The sequence below is a fragment of the Podarcis raffonei genome, chromosome 5 (assembly GCF_027172205.1).
Source record: "Podarcis raffonei isolate rPodRaf1 chromosome 5, rPodRaf1.pri, whole genome shotgun sequence".
Lineage (NCBI taxonomy): Eukaryota > Metazoa > Chordata > Lepidosauria > Squamata > Lacertidae > Podarcis > Podarcis raffonei.
This window is the reverse complement of record NC_070606.1, coordinates 74,045,722-74,064,718: the sequence shown is the minus strand read 5'-3', so window position 1 is coordinate 74,064,718 and position 18,997 is coordinate 74,045,722. Positions and strand designations below refer to the sequence as shown.

General features: G+C 42.1%; 1 long non-coding RNA gene across 1 annotated transcript; it reads right to left on the bottom strand.

Moving 5' to 3' along the window:
- LOC128414604 (uncharacterized) lies at positions 1-13,603 on the bottom strand. The gene is made up of 3 exons (XR_008330690.1): positions 10,837-13,603; positions 5,269-5,324; positions 1-84 (listed from the first exon to the last, which is right to left on the bottom strand). It is a non-coding gene; the product is annotated as an uncharacterized LOC128414604 (long non-coding RNA).
- Positions 13,604-18,997: the final 5,394 nt, after the last annotated feature.

Sequence of the window (18,997 nt, the reverse complement as noted above, 5' to 3'; positions counted from 1 at the left end):
TACACACACACACAAAATGTAATTTGCATGCCTGCAAATGATGCTGCAAAGAAAATGAAGCGCTCCCAAAGACAGAGATAATATCTGTAAAAGAAATACGTACATTACGAAATGCGATATAATTGAAAAGGTGCTACAATTAAAATGTCAGTGATGCATACTGAGTTTGCAAATGACAGGCACAAAATCAAGGGCACACGTGCCACTATTTCCTGAAACACTCTACAAATGATACCTATTTTGAACTGCTGTCCTGCCTTTGTGCCTGAATGGTCAGCATTCATCAGCTGAAGCTGCCGAGGCCTGCAGTCGCTGTTGGCACATGCTCAGAACTTGATTACTTTAATCACTTACTAGGATTCGGCCAGGGAGACCCAGGTTCAAATATTTTCTCAGGCATTAAGCTAAACTAGGTGTCTGTGGATCAGTCACTACGCCTCAGCCTAACCTCATTTCCGATACCCTCAGATGTGCAGGGAATGGTGGCCCAGGAGAGTGCTTTTTCGGTGGCAGCCCCTAAATTGTGGTTTCAAAAGAATACAGGTCTACTTCTCTGCTGAGTCATTTCCCTTTCTACTTCTGTCTTCTTGCAGCAGCTCTTCTTGCAAAGGACCAGAGCTGCAATTGCAAGCTTTGCACTACATCAAAGCTCTTTCCCCTCTCAACTGAGCAGGCAATCAGGGCTAGGTCCCTGGGACTTGTTCTGCTGCTGCCTGCGCTACAGTTGTCAAGAGACACTGTAAGCATGCACATGCACAAAATAAGAACTTTGAAAAAAGAATCCTAAATTGTGTTTCTCTCTGTTAATTATAGAGAAAAAGTCATATTTAGTGGCCCAAAGACTTCTTGAGTTGATGGAGGCTTGCACATCATAAAGTTGGTTTGTAGTTCGAAATATACTAGTACATCTCTTACAAAAACTCAGAACAATTAAGGGAATTAAGGAGCTAAAAATAAATAAATCTAAATGTTGACTGATTCCGTATACCTTCGGCAGTCTTACAGTTATGCGTTAACTGTAGTACAGTGGTACCCCAGGTTAAGTACTTAATTCGTTCCGGAGGTCCGTTCTTAACCTGAAACTGTTCTTAACCTGAAGCACCACTTTAGCTAATGGGGCCTCCTGCTGCTGCCACGCCGCCAGAGCACAATTTCTGTTCTTATCCTGAAGCAAAGTTCTTAACCTGAAGCACTATTTCTGGGTTAGTGGAGTGTGTAACCTGAAGCGTATGTAACCTGCAGCGTATGTAACCCGAGGTACCACTGTATACGGTATGGCATACTTCCTAAAGCAAGAGTGAGAAATGTGGGTCAAATGGTTTTGGGGACTCTCACCAAGCCATACATCCCCCTGAACCACACACACTCCACCCAGGACACACCCCTCACCCGTCCTCCTTTGCACCCTCCTTGCCTCTGGCCCCACCCACCACTGGCATGTGACCTCCAGGAGATTCCCCCAAAGGGAATGTGACTCTTGGGCTGAATCCTCCATCACACCTGAGGACCTCAAGCTAGCTTAGGGAGTGCCGGAAAGACCATGTGGCACACATAGCTCTGTCATCCAACAGATGGGATTGCTTGAGAGCTGCCACCCTCCGCAACACTCCATCAGCTGTTGCCTGAGGCAGTCACCTGACTCTAGCTAATAGGAGGGCCGGCTCTGTTAGTGGTAGAGCACATGCAGAAGGTCCTATGTTCAGCATCCACTTAAAGGATCAGGCAGAAGTAGACCTGTGCCGTGCAGCTTCATGTGAGAATAACCAAGAGCAACCGAAGCTTCACACCACAAATGCGCATCAAATGCATAAAAATCAAACTTATTCAAGGCAATGAAGGAGTGGCTGACTGCATGGGTATTCTTTTGAGATTAATTCTGATTTTTCTGATTGCTGGGGTCACGCAACAGGCCATGAGCACAGTGGGCCAGCGCAAGACATTCTTGCTGGACAAGTAGGTGCCTCCCTCCATTCCACATATAGATGTGGACCAGACTGCCAGTTACTTCAAAACTGGTGACAGGACAGCCTCTTCCACTGCAACTGGGGGCAGTTTAGGGGGCACGGACAGGCTGCACACACAGATCTGTCTTCCAATACTTCATTGCTGCTTGCTAACTGCTCCACTAGGCAGTTGGCAAATGCTGCAGTGCAGCAGCAGTGGCGCCAACATGTACAATGTGAGCAGAGCAACACATTCACACGTGCAATGGCTGCTGGGTGTGTGGAGCTTGTACTGGTAGCCTCACAGTCTGCTTGCTCAGTCTGGGCTTTTTTCAAGTCACTGGAAGAAGGTGATACAGCCAGATAGCTGAAGAAGCCAGAACAAGCAAGCAGAATCACCACCAGCTCATGGGAATTAGGGTGGCTGCTGCCATATCGCCCAGCCCAGTATCTACCACCTGAGGCAGCCGCCTCCCTTTGCCTAATGGTAGGGTTGACCGTGTGAGCTTCCCAAAGCATCTTGCAGGCCATGGCTGGAGGCAAAAAGCTGGTATTGATGGGCTCTTGTTTGTTACAGCTATGTAAATTTCAATGTTCTTTTCCTTCTGAGTCTGCTGATTATAGTAAGAAAATTGCTTGGAAAATTACACAAAAATGTGATAGTTCCCCTAATCAATGGTTTTTATGTTTAACACTGAGCAAGGGAATTTCTTACTTATTTATTTCTTAATTTCTTAAATTTACACACTGCCCTTCATCTGAAGAGCACAGAGTGGTTTGCAGCAAGTAAAGGTTAAGCAGGCTCAAATATAAACAAGATTTTCTGTGTCCGTCCATCCCGCCCACCCTCCTGCATTCGCATTATGGAGAAGGAAGTTAAAACAGCTGCATGTAGCCATGTGCAAGGCAAACAAATTAATCCACATGGTTTAAGTCTGTGGTTCCACGGTTGAAAACACCATTTGCTGTTTCTGCTGAAGAGGTTTCAATATTATATCCATCTTTGCAGTGTGATTTTTCCAGCTGACAGTAACTACTGTTATGAGGTTGTGAACCAGAACTGAAGGTCCCCATTCTCTTTTGCTGTACATTTTCTTGTGTTTAGCTGTTGCCTCAGCTGGTAAGCTTCACACAAAAGCACCAAGTAAGAGCCACAACCCAACACTAGTCACACTAGACCAGGGGTCAGCAAACTTTTTCAGCAGGGGGCTGGTCCACTGTCCCACAGACCTTGTGGGGGGCTGGAATATATATATTTGGGGGGGAGAGAACAAATTCCTATGCCCCACAAATAACCCAGAGGTGCATTTTAAATAAAAGCACACATTCTTCTCACCAGGCAGGCCCACCCCACAAATAACCCAGAGATGCATTTTAAATACAGTGGTACCTCGGGTTACATACGCTTCAGGTTACAGACTCCGCTAACCCAGAAATAGTACCTCGGGTTAAGAACTTTGCTTCAGCATGAGAACAGAAATCGTGCTCCAGCAGTGCGGCAGCAGCAGGAAGCCCCATTAGCTAAAATGGTGCTTCAGGTTAAGAACAGTTTCAGGTTAAGAACGGACCTCCGGAACGAATTAAGTACTTAACCCGAGGTACCACTGTAAAAGGACACATTCTACTTGTGTAAAAACACTCTGATTCCCGGACTGTACATGGGCCGGATTTAGAAGTCTATTGGGCCGGATCCGGCCCCCAGGCCTTAGTTTGCCTACCCATGCACTAGACCATGTTTTATTGTGACGGAAACAAGCTCACAGTGTGGGCAAAGCTGCTGTGCCAGCTTCCAGGAAGGTCGGTCACTGTTGCTTATGGGGAGAAGTTGGCATGGAACAATCCAGCATAGCTGAAAGTGGTTTGGGAAAACAACCTGCAGGCCAAACTGGGATCCATGCCAGGCTTAATTGAGTCTGTGGGCTGCAGGCTCTCCACCCCTGCTGTATCATATCAAGATATAAACAGGTGTGAGGTAGCAGCACCCTGATGTCCACTGATATCCCTAAGGTATATAGCAAAGCATCCTGACAAAGCTTCGTAAGTGGTAGCAATGTGTTCAGGGATGTGAACGACAAGAGATTTGGGAATTCAACTCTTTCCATGATCGGGGCCTTGAGCGAGCTTCTGCAGATCTGTTTTCTTCAATAACTGCAGTACCAATCCTTTGAGAATGGAAAATTCTCTCCCAGGTACTCTCTTCCTAAGCGCAGCTCTGAGCAATTTCCCCTCCCCTAACCATGGATTAATTATTACGAGCCCATGCTATAGGAGTGCGCATGCACCAGCGCACCTCTGCAGCTTTGTTCGTTTCCCCTTTATTGCTATGTGGTTGTCAGGAAATGGGTGACGGCACACATTAATCCTGGATAAAAGCTTGAGTAGCCGCTTAGGGCCACTGCCTATACAAAATTCATTTATTTCTTATTTTTTAATTAAAATTCTATACCGCTCTTTGTCCAAAGATCACAGGGCAGTTTACAATATAAAAGCACAAAAAAATCATGCCACAGTAACAAACAAAACAGTTAGGTAGCCGTGTTGGTCTGACGCAGTCGAAATAAATAAATAATAATAGGCCAGTAGACCAACTAAGTTTGTTCTGGGTATAAGCTTTTGTGTATCTGAAGAAGTGTGCATGCACACGAAAACTAATACCTAGAACAAACTTAGCTGGTCTCTAAGGTGCTACTGGCCTATTTTTATTTTTTATTTAAACAAAACAGTAATAATAATAATAATTTATTATTTGTACCCCGCACATCTGACTAACACACCATAGATAGTTTAATTAGCCAAAGTTGTGGGAGAAGAGGAATATTTTTGCCAGGTGCCTAAAGATACATAAAGAAGGTGCCAGTCAAGTCTCCCTGGGATTTGTCACCAATCTATAGCTGCTCCACCATACCCTCAATGATATATCTTGCTATAGGGTCATGATAATATAGCAATCATAGATTAATCTAAGAATGGTGCTGTTTTACTACAGCAACATGGTTAGTTGCTCACTTTATTTACACACTGGGCCAAGCTGTCTAGTAAAACAGTGTTTTCTATACAGAAATTATAGACTTAAAGGCTATTTTCTAAAACATACATTTCCCCCACATCTTTTGAATGTTGTTTTTATGTTGCTGCTTTAAATCAACTTCATCAAAAAAATAAATTGCTGTAGTAATCAAGTAGAAAAGTATACTCCAACAAGGATTTGTTTCAGACCAATACATATGCCCATTTCCTATCACTGTCTAGTTGTAGGCGGATCATAGCTGAGTTGTCAAAGTCAAGTGGATATAAATTGGTCATGTGGCAACGTTATCTCACTTACCAACAACTGTATCCGAAACAGCCGGCAACCATAGGGCTGGAGCCTGAAGAAGAAATCTAGGCGAAAAAAGGATGGAGTTGCCCAAATCAGAACTTGAATCAGGATGACACATTAACAGCACAATCCTATGCATGTTTTCCCATAAGTAAGCCCCACTATGCTCAGTACTCCTTACTCCCAGGAAAGTGGGTACAGGATTGCAGCCTAACTGCCCAGACTGCCCAAGGTTTATAGGTCAATGTCAGCAACCTAAATTTCATACAAAAATAAAATAAAATACTGGAAGTCAATACAGATCCAGACTCGGGCATAATAGAAAAGGAGAGCTTCTTGCTAAGAGAACAAGCTGCAGCAGTCCTCATGATTACATGCTCCATAATACATTTCTATTATGATTTGCGGCACTTACGATAGCGGCAGTTTTATTTTCAATGTCTTTCCTAGTGATTCCTAGTATGGAATTTTCCTGTAGCAAGTAAATTTCCTGTAGCAAGTTAATTGCTGGGGGCGCAAAAACCTTGTGTGTCATTGCCATCTGCTGTGGCACTCAGTCAGGAGGAGAAGGGTTAAGAAGGCACGGGTGGATGCAAAAGAGGCAATAGGGTGCGATCCTATGAGGCATGTGCTTCCATGCATCTTCAACATGTTGCCTGGGCCTCTCTGGAGAAGCACAGGATTAAAATCTAACTAAAAATAGCAGTTGCCTGCATTTGTTTAGAGGGATTTGGTTTTTCTCGCATACAAATTTATGCAGATTAATCAATCAATGGAGGATATGATGGGCGGGGAAGGGCTTGCTGATGGTTCCCAGGTTTCAGGAAGGGTAGTGAGAGCCAGACTAACCACCCACCCCCATTTAAAACCATATGGTCTGCATCTGTGACAAAATAATTTTTGGAAATGGCAAGTAATTCCAGCATGAACGTTTGCTTAACTTGCTAAAGAAAGGAAGAAGAAATGTACCACCAAAAAGGGGGCGTGTAAAAAAAATATGTGTATGGTTATTTAGATACATGGGTGGTCGTGTGCCCTACTTTGCAGAGGACAGTCCTCTATTTGAAGAGCTGCCAGGGGACAGTGGTCTAGCTGAAGGATAGGACCCTTATCTTAAAGGCTGGCAAATCTAAATCCTGTTTATGAAACAATAAGAAGGGATAGCAGAAACCTAGAAGTTATCCACCAGCAGTTAGGACCTGGACAGCAGACACAGGCCATCTAGTTTCCCCCATTGTGGAGATATGCATTTCTGTTTCTTATTTAGAGCTCTCCAAGTGGTGCACAAATATGTTAAAATTCACAAACAAATAAAACACATACACAAATATCCATAAAATGCATCATCATTAAAACAGAGATAGAAACCAAGCAAAAATCAATTTTAAATTATTCTTTCTAAATTTCTATCTATGCAGATAAATGTACACACACCCATTTTAAAATGCCCCCCCCCTTAAGGTGATACATTTCTTCTTACTTTTTTAGCAATGCAATAAATAGACAACCTAATTTGATCTTGAATATATGCATCCACTGTGGTCTTGTTTTCATGAGAGCAGAAGAGACAGGAACATGCAAAACATTTTAGAGACAGAATTATACGTGAACAGGATTTTCCAGACCTGCAGAGAACAGCTATAGAACCCAGGCAAACATGCTCTTCAAATTTACATTGTTTATATCCTTTCTTACACACTTTCTGCCTCTGTAGTTTTCGACTTGGAACCAACCGTTAGCAAACGTCCTTTTCCCAACCTTCCAGAAAGTAGACACGTCATTCATTTTCCTGCCCTCTGCCTCTTCCGTTGCCCAAACATGAGTTCCTTCCCCGTCGTTTCATATGCATGGCTCCCTGTGCTTTACTCTTTCCTACAGAGTATCACAGGTTCATGTTTTCCCACTGAGCTCAAAATGATTCTATGATCCACTCCCATCCAGATTTCGCTTCCCCTCAGCAATTTATTCAATCCAAAACAAGGCATGTATGGCAGGAGCTGAACCAGACAAAACTGTGTCCTTTTCCTGAAACCTGACTTAGGGTTGATATTACTATCTTTAAAAGCATTTAACCAAACATTGGAGAGCATATATTAGAGATCTGAATGGCTTTTGAAGTGCATTGAGGGTGGAGATACTGAAAAAGCACCTGCAGGAAACACCTTTACAAATACATGAGAATGTATTGGAACATTTTATTGACATGCCAGGCACCAAAGCCTACAGGGAATTTAGCAGGAGCCAAAGCAATCCTGAATGTACTGCTATGGTGATTCAGAAACGCTGTGGATTTTTAAGGAGGTGAGGGATATGGGATACAAAATACAGATTGCACAATATACTAAACATCATGATCACCACCAGCCCATCCCACTTCATTTCAAAAGCCATTTGGAAGAACACGTATTTGCATTGTTTATGTTCTGAGAACTATGAAGCACTTGCTGGATTGCAAGTAACCCACTATAGCTATATGGGTGAAATGATCTAACATCAGGCAAGAGCATGTCTCCTTAATCTCCTCCCCATTGCAGCAGCACCACCCCAACTTGCTCCAGAGGGTCCCCAACCCTCCTGAGCATTTGGGGGGCAGGGGCGGGATATGGGGAGCTGCCAGGAAGAAGACAGAAAAGTAAAGTTCTGCAAGTCCATTCCACTCATAGATGGACCCAGTTGGCTGTCTCCCATAGATAGATATGGGAAGTTCAAGGACTGCAAGCTGAACTAATGACTTCATGCAAGACATCTCTCTCAACCTCAGCCTTCCCACTACCCACCTGAAATCTGTACTGCTGGAAAACAATGCTGGGCATGGACTACTAAGATAATACCTGTGACACCCAAGTGCTATATGAATTCTTAGTACCTTACTGATTATAGAAGAAAGGGAGATAGCTGTAAGCACACATACACACACGTTCTTTGTGGAAACTGATGGGGGTCTGTCTGATGTTTCGTACAGATGGTGGTTCAGTCTCCCACAGTCATCTCAATTTATTTCAGCGGCCATTTGGAAGGGCACTGCTTTTCTGTTTAGCCATTTGAGGTTGATCCCTAAAGACCACTGTGTAAACAGCCAGTCCACAATTGCTGTAATACATTTCCATGGCCATTTGGAAATCCAGTGTACTCCCCATGGCCATTTAGAGGAAAACAATGCATTCCTATAGCCCATGCAGCGTTGTTCATTTTTGTGTGCCAAAATGGCTGAAACGGAGGAAAGGATAGCTGGTAAGTCTTTTGGGTACGTGTTGGTATGTTCCAAATCTCATAGCAAAAGATAGCATTTTCCTCACTGTAACAGCCAGTCAGCATTCATGCTAAATATTCAAACGAGGGAGCACTTTTATCATTAAACAAAACACAAGGCACCACCACTACCATGCAAATAACCCAACTCTTTTGGCATAGGAATTGCTGGCCAAAAACTTCTGATTATTTTCCTCAAAAAGGCAGTGTGAATTTAGCCTTCATAAAATGAGTGAGTGAGTGAGTCAGGGTGAGTGAGAACGAGAGAGAAAATACTCCTTTGATGCAAGAGAGGAATCAAAACCCACCATCCTGAAACATATTAGACTGAAGCAAGAGGGAATTCCAAGAGCAATACTTTGTAAACCATCATTCACATCCTCTCCTGTGCAAAAGCTTAAAATAAATGGACATATAATAATATGCTTGGCAGTAAATTACTTTTTAAAAGTCCATGCATGAAATAAATTATGTTAATGCAAGCATTAAAGAACTGGTGTGTAAAAGTTATCCCCAAAAATAAGTAATCAAAATTAATCACTTACAGATAATGAAATCATGAACCCCTGTACTGAAAAATACCGTTCAAATGAATTTGTTTTAGAAGCAACTTAATCAAAACAGAATGGGAAAATCTAGCTTTAGGAAATTTATCAAATATCGTTATTTTGGATTTAATGTTGTTCTATTATGTCGTTCTAAAACAGCTGTTATCAGCCATCCTCTAGAATAGATGTATTATATTTTTCTTTAGTGAATTGGTAATCTTCAGAAAGAAGAGAAAATTAACATTGTACCTTTAAGATTGCTTTGCAATTTGCAGTAATGTAAACGTCCAATAGAATTATACTTTTAGTATTTCTTTTAACCCAGTGAATCTGTTGTTGTTGATCGCGATCGATACATCAGCTTTAGTAGTATCGAAGTCAAGGACATGAAAAGAAAATGGCTACCATGCAGAAAAATAGCTTTGCAGTGAGATATGCTTCAGTTAGAAGGGAAGAATCCATGTTTTCAAGAAGCTATATTAAATGTGTAGCAACGATTAACAATACCTTTTATCCTAGGTTTGGTTTTTACAGCTCCTATTATACGTGAGCTGCTTTTCATGAAATATTATAAATTTGAACTTGCATTAGTGTTACAGAAAATCACATATTAAATTATCCCCTCTCCCCTCTCCTTCTTTGTCATCTCACAACGTTGGTTAAACTGATTGATTCTTTTAGGTTCTGTCTACTAAAAAGTCTCTAATTACTGCTGAATGTAACGATGGAGAAAAGAGATTTAAACATAATTACAATTTTCAGCTGCTTGCAATTTCAGCCATGTTCGTTCAATACTGAGATGAAATTAACTATTTTAAGAAGACATACATGTCCTGCGTGTGTCTCACTAAGATGTAGTACTTCATACTGTGTGGTTGTTTTTGTGAGAAAGACGGTTGCATTGCTTGAAACAGTCAATTCAAGATGAGAGAAAGGTTACTGTTACATGCAAACCTCCTATCATTTAATGCATTATAGCTACCCAGAAATGCAGTATGAGATCATAATTTGCATTGTGGAATTAAACAATAATAACTGTCTTTGCATCTCTGCTACCGCATCCTTTAACAGGATTTGGTTGCCAAGGAAACTGGTTTTGGCCCAATGTTAACATGAAATACCTATGTCCCAAAATATATCCAGTGTCACACCATGATGATTTAAAAATTAACTCACAGGTTAGCATATCTATACATGGCTGGTTTTAATTTGTTAACCCTTTGAAATAAGCCAGACTCAACAATTAATATTGAGTTCCAGATGAAAAGGACATCTTTAGGTGTTTCTCTCTTTTGACATAGCCAGCATCTTAAAAGAAAATAAAGACTATAATGAAATACGTCCTTACTTTATTTCCGCAATATTTATAAGATAAACGATAAGACAAATGTTTATAGCAAACGTTGACAGACCGCTTCCTAAGGCAAAATTAAAATATTTTTAAAAAAATTTCACAGCTCTGTCCACAACTTACAGTTTTGTATCTTAGCAAACAGCTTAATCATGTTCATAACCGGGATCAAAATCCTTTGGACGATGAGCTTTTAAAAACCGCCTTTGCTGCATAAGCGGTGCCACGCCCTGATTATCTAGTAGACGGGGTATTTCTAATTTCAAAATAGATGTATACTTTTAAATAGGGAAACCCATGCAAAGTCACAACATTTAGAACTAGATCCTTTGGGGGGGGATAAACTGGTTTAATAGATCTCTGTTCTATTTCATTTCCTTGCATCATGGAACGAGAATAGGTAAAAGCATGCAAATCTCCACCTACCTGTGTATATGTCTTAATGAAGTCTTAGCACGCCATTGCACCCAGCCATTTGTATACAAAGTGAGGGAGAGACGCTGAAATCTTAGACGTCTCAAAAAAATAAAATAAATAGCTCTTTTCAAAAAGCAGCTTGCTTGAATGGACTGTGATCAAGATAGCTGAACTTATCAATGGGAAGGACAGAAGTGTGTGCGTCTGTCAGGGAGGGAGGAGATGCCCTCATCCAAGGTGGTGGGTGTTTTTTTTTTAATAAGCTGCAGCAAAGGGCTTCCTGCTCACCCCCCCTTTCCCTTTTGAGGGTTCAAAGCTGACCACTGCAAAGGCCACTTGTCACATTTGTTGAAAATCAGCCCAGTGCTATCCCTGTTGAAAAGGAAAAACTCAGCAGCCAAAGCCCACTGCACAACACACGCAGACTGCGTAAGAGTTAAAAATAGATTGGACGTGCCTGCATAATAAATATGTCACTTCCAAGGGCTTTAAATTTGATATTGCCATTAATTAACAATACAACATCTATTATTTAAATAGCAGTAAAGGCAAGAGGAATAAGACTGACCCCACCTGGAAGCAGAGTTCGCTAAAAAAAAAAATAAATCCAATTTTTTAAAAAATAAAATAGAGCTAATGCTGGTTTAGAATGCGACGATAAACTAACAGCCCACTGCACTGAAAATGAAATTGAATGCTAAAGGTGGCTGTTTAAATAGCTATGCCCATCAGGAAGCCCAAGTCTTCACTACGACATGATATGGCACACAGACCATTTACATACTCCCATTAGAAATACTAGGCATGGCATAATGAATTCTGTATCCACAGCATGCAGACAGCACAAGCAACATTAATCCTGCCTGCCATTTTAGGCTCGCAGCAGCAGCATGATGCACACACTACAGCAGCACAGATCTGGTTAAACGGGAGGCAAGGAACCGCTCACCTTAAATGCAGTATCTGATTAATGTTGTTTAAGTGATATTGCAAATCGGCTGCTGAATCTTAGAGCAACTGGGTGGGAGGGAACAAAGAAAAAAATGTCATCAATTGATGATGCAAGACGAATCGTTACTCTGCACTGCTCAGTCAAGCTCCATGTTCTTCAATGATACAATCTCAAGTATTTCAGATTCTGTAGCAAAAAAAACACCCAAAACCTGTCTGCAGAGTGGCTGTCTCCATCTACCGAGAAAAGCAGAAGATTCCTTTCACTCGCTGGAGGGAGGGATGGAAAGAATATCTGCAGAAATATCTTATTGACGGAAGAAGATTTCATATAGTACGTATTAGGTCCTAGATATGTATCCCTATTGCTGTCTTTTTCTTAACCCGTGTAATTTGCTTTTTGTTGTTGTTAAGCACGTAATTGCCAAGCATGTAACAGACGAAATCATCATTGCTTAAACTCTCATTCTGCACCGGATTATCGAAAAGCTGAGCGTATTGACAAAATCGCAAGCGCGCAGAGGGTCTGGCTGCAGAATCAGCTGTCTGCTTCTGTGTTGCTGCCTGCTTAACCACAAGCAAGGTTAGAGCTAAATATATCTGCAAGGCATAAACGGAAGCTATTTTGCTGTACAGATTACGTTACAAAATGCTCCATCCTTAAGAGCTCATAAGATGAGTGCCTATTAGAAAATGTTTTGCTGCTACCCTGCATCGCTCTACACATCAGGCAGTGAAAGACTATGGAGACTGCTCTTAAATCTAGTGACCTAAATAATGCTAAGATGGCTTAAGTAATATACATACATACTCAGCACCAAAGGAAGGAAATGAAACAAGGAGTGTCTCATCAGAATGCAAGTACAGTACCAATTCTAAATAAAATGCAGTGCCCTGTATATGCACATCTTATGCTAAGATGGAGAGGATGGGATGCTTATTCCTTTCATTTTTTGTTATTGTCAGGATAGGTTTTTTGTTTTTATCCTCAGAGGCTTTCCTTAGCTACGGCATCTGTGACATCTTGATTCCTGGCATCATGGAGGTTAACACAGGCACATCTTAACGGTCCAATTTTTAATTCTGCAAATCCAAATAAGCTTTTAAAGCAACAACATTGAATTAAATTAAAAACACTATACTTCAACACCTCTAAACAGGCACTGATGCTTTTGGTCTTGGTTCTTGAGTTTTGTTGTTAAGATCAATAACACGTTTCACTGCATGAATAAGACTGGTATTATTCTAGACCGAGTCTGTGAGAATTAGTGGGGTTTTTTTTAATGAAATGAAATAGAAAATTTTGAAACAAGGGAAGCTTAAACTGCATTAAATATGTAAGATGGAAGGAGAGAAAGAATAAAAAAGGTGGATTGGTTCACTTTTTTTCTTTTTCGGTGCCTAGAATGTGAGAGGGTCTTCTGCTTCGTATTCAATGCCAGCATCTCCCCAAGGGGGAAAATTAGGGAGGGATAGAACAGCTGGCTACGGCCAGTGCTGCAGTCCCTTAAGGCTGAAGTGTTAGTTAAAAGGAAAAACAAACATCTGAAACGTACCTGCCTGGCTATATAAGGACAAGATCCTTTCTTTCTACAACATGCCACTTTTCTTTTAAGCAGGTCTTAACTACATCCTCTCCCTCTCTTCTGTGTGACACACAAAATTGAGAGCTGCTGAAATCTGGAAAAAACAGTTGAATATATTTCTGACCTTATTGGGAAATTCTCCTTGAATGTTATAGATCTGTTTAATGCTACATTAGCTCCTGATGCATCCATACTATTTATGGGAGATTAATTCAATAGGCACACATGGTTTGGGTACATATTTCTGTAACCCCAAAAGAAATGCTTAACAATAAATGCAGCCGCATCCTCAACACATTTATTCATGAGCTAGTCACAAGAGGTCATTGCTTGCAATCTATATTGTCAATTACGAACAATTGCCACTTAAATAACTGAAGACTGCCATGCAAATAAATATTTCATACAATTCCAGTCAAAATGGTCCCACCTTCTCAGAACATCATTCCCATTGTTTATGGCTCTTTTATAAAAGGAATAAATTTCTCTGCCTTTTTAATCCCCCTTAAGACTTTTTTTCCAGATTTTGTACATTATGTCGCTGGGTTTATTGCTTGAGATTCAAAAGACCTAAAAGCTGGCATTTGAAAAATGTGCTTCTCAAATGTATGACATCAGTCAAGCAGCGGCAGAAGCAACCCAGAGACAACAGAGGCCAGGCTCACGAACACACGTGACACAAACAGGCTATTACAAACTGTGTTCTTTCCCCCTTCACAGGCTTATTGCAGTATATTCAGCTAACATTTCAAAACTAGGGACTATATGCAAGGGCAGATTTTGCATCTAGAGAAGAAAAATAATGGCTGGCATATGGCTATGCTAATGTACGGTTTTACGCTATTGTCTGCTAGTAGCAGCAGCAGAATTCACATATTCACAGACTATGTATAATTACAATACCGGTTTTCATTTAAAGGACTCTTTCCCTGCTTTTTTATTTTAATGAAAAGCCCTCTTGTACTATTGTGTGTAACGCCAAGGACAATTCAGTCAGTCTCTAGGTGATCAAGGCCCGTATGAAACATCTGATGTTGTTCTGTATCAGACCCGTGCAAGAATTCTTAAGTGCGAGAATTCATCATAACAATCCTCATATCCATACCCCCATACTAAGATCATTAAAAAAAAAATTAAAACCCAGTTATTAATGGGGATGAATTAGTGAAGAGGGAGGGAGGGAAAGCATTGTGTAGTGTTTAGAGTTTTGGACTGGGGCTGGGGAGCTCTGGGTTCAAATCTGCATTTAGCCATGAAGCCCACTGAATGACTTTGGGCTGATTGTTATTTCTCAGTCTAATCGATGCACACATTTTTTTCTGAGGAGCGGAGGGGGGTGGAGAGCACTATGGGAAGGAGGCTGGATAGGAGGAAGGAAAAGAGAAACCCTGGAGGGACAGAGAGATTTGCAGGGAGCCAAGCACCCGTACTTACCTAGGGGATAGATAACTAGGCGCAATGGCTGTAGTTCTCAAGGTGCACGCTGTAGCCGTGACTCTTTTCCAACCAACTCAGGCAGGCAGGGGGGGATGAAAGAATCCTGGAAAAGACATATGCAAAGGCCAGATTGGTAAGGCATAAGTCTTATAGCAAAGGGCTATTGTTGGTTGATTCTGGAAGCCAAGAAGGGGATCATGCCCCTAGTTTACACTTCTGTTGATTCATTACATACCGAGTACTATTTTCATTAGTGCTGTAAACCAAAGGGAAATAAAACATGTACTGTTTTACGGGTCCATCCTGTGTCGTTTGTGGTCATTGCTGGGAATATGGATGCTATGGGATCTGAGGTGCTCCTCCCCCCATCCCAGAACCCATGACATTATGCATTATCAAATCTGCCTCCTAATCAAATATTTCAGTTCATCTTTTCTTTTTGCTATACAGCACATAAAATTAACATGGTGGTATTATTATTTTTAAAAGTTTATTTACACAAAACAATATTATTTTTATTTCATAAAGATTATATGCCACTTGATTTTAAATAAAGCAGTTTACAGAAAGAATATGTCAAGCATGCTAAAACAGCAAAGAAGATGCCTTTCTTTGTCTGGTCCTGGTTTGAGGTTGACAGGGGAAAGATGACATCAGCAGAAGCATTTCTTGGTAATGGTAGATCACATTCAGCTAGGAAGGGCCACATCCCACAAGGCAAAGCCTGTCAGGACCCTAGACAGAACACTCTGGTGAGGACCACCTAAACTGAGAGCTCTTGCAGGTGCCTTTCCAAAGCTGGCTGGTTTGGTCCTGCCGTTGGTGGTGACGAGGTGGCTGTGTTTTTAAAGCAGGGTTTCTCAAACTTGGGTCCGTGGATGTTGTTGGACTACAACTCCCACCACCCCTGAACACTGGTCTTGCTAGCTAGGGATGATGGGAGCTGTAGTCCAACAACAGCTGGGGAACCAAAGCTGTCAACGTTTCCCTTTTTTTAAAGGAAATTCCCTTATTCCGAATTGATTCCTCACAAGAAAAGGGAAAAGCTGACAGCTATGCTGGGGACCCAAGTTTGAGGAACTGAACTTCCGATTCTGCAGAAGTTGGCTCCTACTGTGTGGGGGTGATGGGGAATGCAATAGAAACCTGGTGAGTTTGGAAAGCCAACTTATCTTCTGACCAAGAAGGTCCTGCAGTGTGGAATGTCAACTCTCTGAGGGGCACCTTCTCCTGATCATCGTCATCCTCAAAGTTCAAGGGAGGACTGAGGTCAGAGAACACGGCACTGCCAAAACCAGCCCCTGCCCTAGAAGTGAGCTGTCATTGGCACCAACACACCAGGCTCCACTTCCACGCCCCTACATAGGCCACAAACCAGATCTTTCCCCAATTGTAGGAACCGCCTGTCCTACTTTTGACCCATTTGTCTCATGAAAGGATATTAAACTTCTAAGTTTTGTTGCACACCTTACGCAACCTTACCGGAAGATGAAGGACACTACCAAAGAGATGTTTACCACGTGCAGGCTCACTGATTTCCTCAGAGCAACACCAGATTTGCAATGCTTTACAGAGGAAAACACCAGTAGCCACTTATATCTCAGTACTGGCAATGAAGTGAATGAGACTGTGGATAAAGAGAGCTGATGGAACATCTTCAAAATTCATGGGTGCTTCCAGACGTTCTGTTTATGCTAGATGACGTTGCGTCAAAGCAAGTGTTACCCAGCCCTTACCATTGCATATTTCCATCACTTTCCATCTCTTGAAAAGCCCAGTCTTTGGGGGAAGAGAGCATGTTGTGCAACGCCTCCCAGTCAACTATCATTGAACAAACTTAAACTTTCTGATTTTTGAGGCGCAAAAGGACTGTAGGGGAGACTGACAAAATCACACACCCTCTTCCACTGGTAGAATTTTGTGACCAGAACTTCACATTGGTAAAATTCCTGCTGGTAGAAGCTTATTTGGGATTTAAGCCATTAGCCTTATTCAGCTTTTTTCTTGGCTCCATTGTTGAACAGTTAAGGAGGAGATAGGCCATGCAGAATACCCTATTCCAACACTGCAAACTCTTCCCTCGACATCTGTGCACACAACACAAATATCTGAAGCATGTGGGCCTTCACACATTTAGTTACACACATGATGGCATCCCCTAGAATCATAGAATAGTAGAGTTGGAAGGGATCAGTAGGATCATCAAGTCCAATCCCCGGCAATGCAGGATTTTTTTTGCCCAACGTGGCTCTCGAACCCACAACCCTGAGATTAAGAGTTTCATGCTCTACCAACTGAGCCATCCCTCAGGAATTAAATATAACCTGATTGTTCAGGGGTGAGATTCCAGGGAAGCCTCCATATGTACGTGAGCACAAAAGCCCATCACTACAGATGTTCATGCTGTATGAGCGAATGTCAGGTAAGGATTGGGCAACACTAGGGGTGAGAATTCTCAGCGTAGCCCACCTTCTTGTTGCTATATTGTTCAATGCAGGAATGAAGAAGACCCATACATAGCTAACATATTTTAGGAAGATGCATCCTTGGGCAAAATGAGTACAGCACCTTCTTCTCACGCTGCCACTTTCCGCAAGGGTGAAAACAATGTTTAGTTTGGGCCTAACCATCACACCCCCAGTTGCTTGCACCCTAGGCAGAAAGGTGAGGTGGTAGCTTTCCGCTTTTTTCCTCCTCCTCCTCTTTTGCTTTGCCTTTTCAAAGCAATCTAATAAAATATTATAATCCAGCCTGATTTCTCCTAGGTATTAACATACTCATTAAAATAAACCTCACGCTTCTTGGGAGGTTCTGCCACACAGAATATGCTGCTGTGAGTAGAGCAGATGTACTGAAACTCATGCGGCAGGCCTGGAGGTTGACAGCTACAGAAAAGACATTCGACGCACCTGTCAAGATACGTGGGTTTTCAGAACACAAGTCGCAGACGGAAGGTCCCAGCAGCATCTTGTTCAAAACGATACTTGGCAGCTTAAATTACCTTTTAAAAGACAGAACTGAAATTCACACGTGAAGATTTCCAATTCTCTGACACATAGATACTTTCGTATACCGTAGGTCTTCCAGCAACATTACCAACATAACACCGCCAAGAACAAATCCATCTCTTGGGCTAGCAGAAGTAGTTTGCACTTTGAAATCTGTTTTAGCTGTTGATCAGTGCAATAGCTGTTCCTTTTTAAGGCTCCTTGCATGCTCAATTAATGTGTGTACAGGTGTGTGCATGTGTGGCCGGGGGGGGGGGGGAGAGACCAGGCCTCCCTCCAGCCTATGCACATTCATAAGAAAGTCTACAGAGGAAAGTTCCACGTATGGAGAGGGGGGCTTCTTCAAGGGTTCATTTGAACTTGTGTGGGTTGTGGCAGAACCTGATGCTGTGCTGCACTCACATGTTCAATGAATGCATGAACAATGCCTGCAAGGATCAAGTGCCGAATGGTCTGGAGACAATTGCACCATGAGAGACAAAAGTCGGAGGACAGATTTCAGCCCAACACTAGTCCAAACAGCAGCAAATTAAAACCCCAAGAAGCACAGCTTATCAGAAACGAAACATTGCAGCCCAGCAACAAATCCTAAGGTCGGTCCAGGCCCACCCTCACAGACCCAGAAGGAATGAGCCAAAAAGACAGATGGGGGGGGGCTTTGCAGCACTCACAACTAAATCGTCCCCACATAATTTACATCACTTCTCCCGTATCTCATTCATACAATGCCTGCTCGCTATTTCTTCTGAATGTGTATCCTGTACAATAGTACACATACACCCTGTATAATCAACCTTTCTTAAAAAGCCTAGTATTTACTATGAGCTTGAGCAAACCGTTTCGGCACAGCTCTTCCCACGCTGACCTGTCCCTGCAGAAGCAAGAGCAGCAGGCAAGGCGACTGTGGGCGTCATTCTGAGGCCTAAGGCCCAGCTGTTCTGCATCCGGTGCACAAACTCTGCTCACAACCTCCTCTCATCGCTGCTGTACAGTGTTTCTGAGCCTCCTGGTGTTCAAACAGGGGACTTGCAGTTTCTACAGCAAGCATGTAAAAAGCCCAGATGAGCTGGAGGGCCAGATTCTTAAGAAATAGTTGCTCTGGAATCTCGCCCATATTTTTTTCCCAATTCCGCCTTCATTTTATGAATGTTGTTCCTTTTAGGAACATCAGCTGGCTACATAACACAC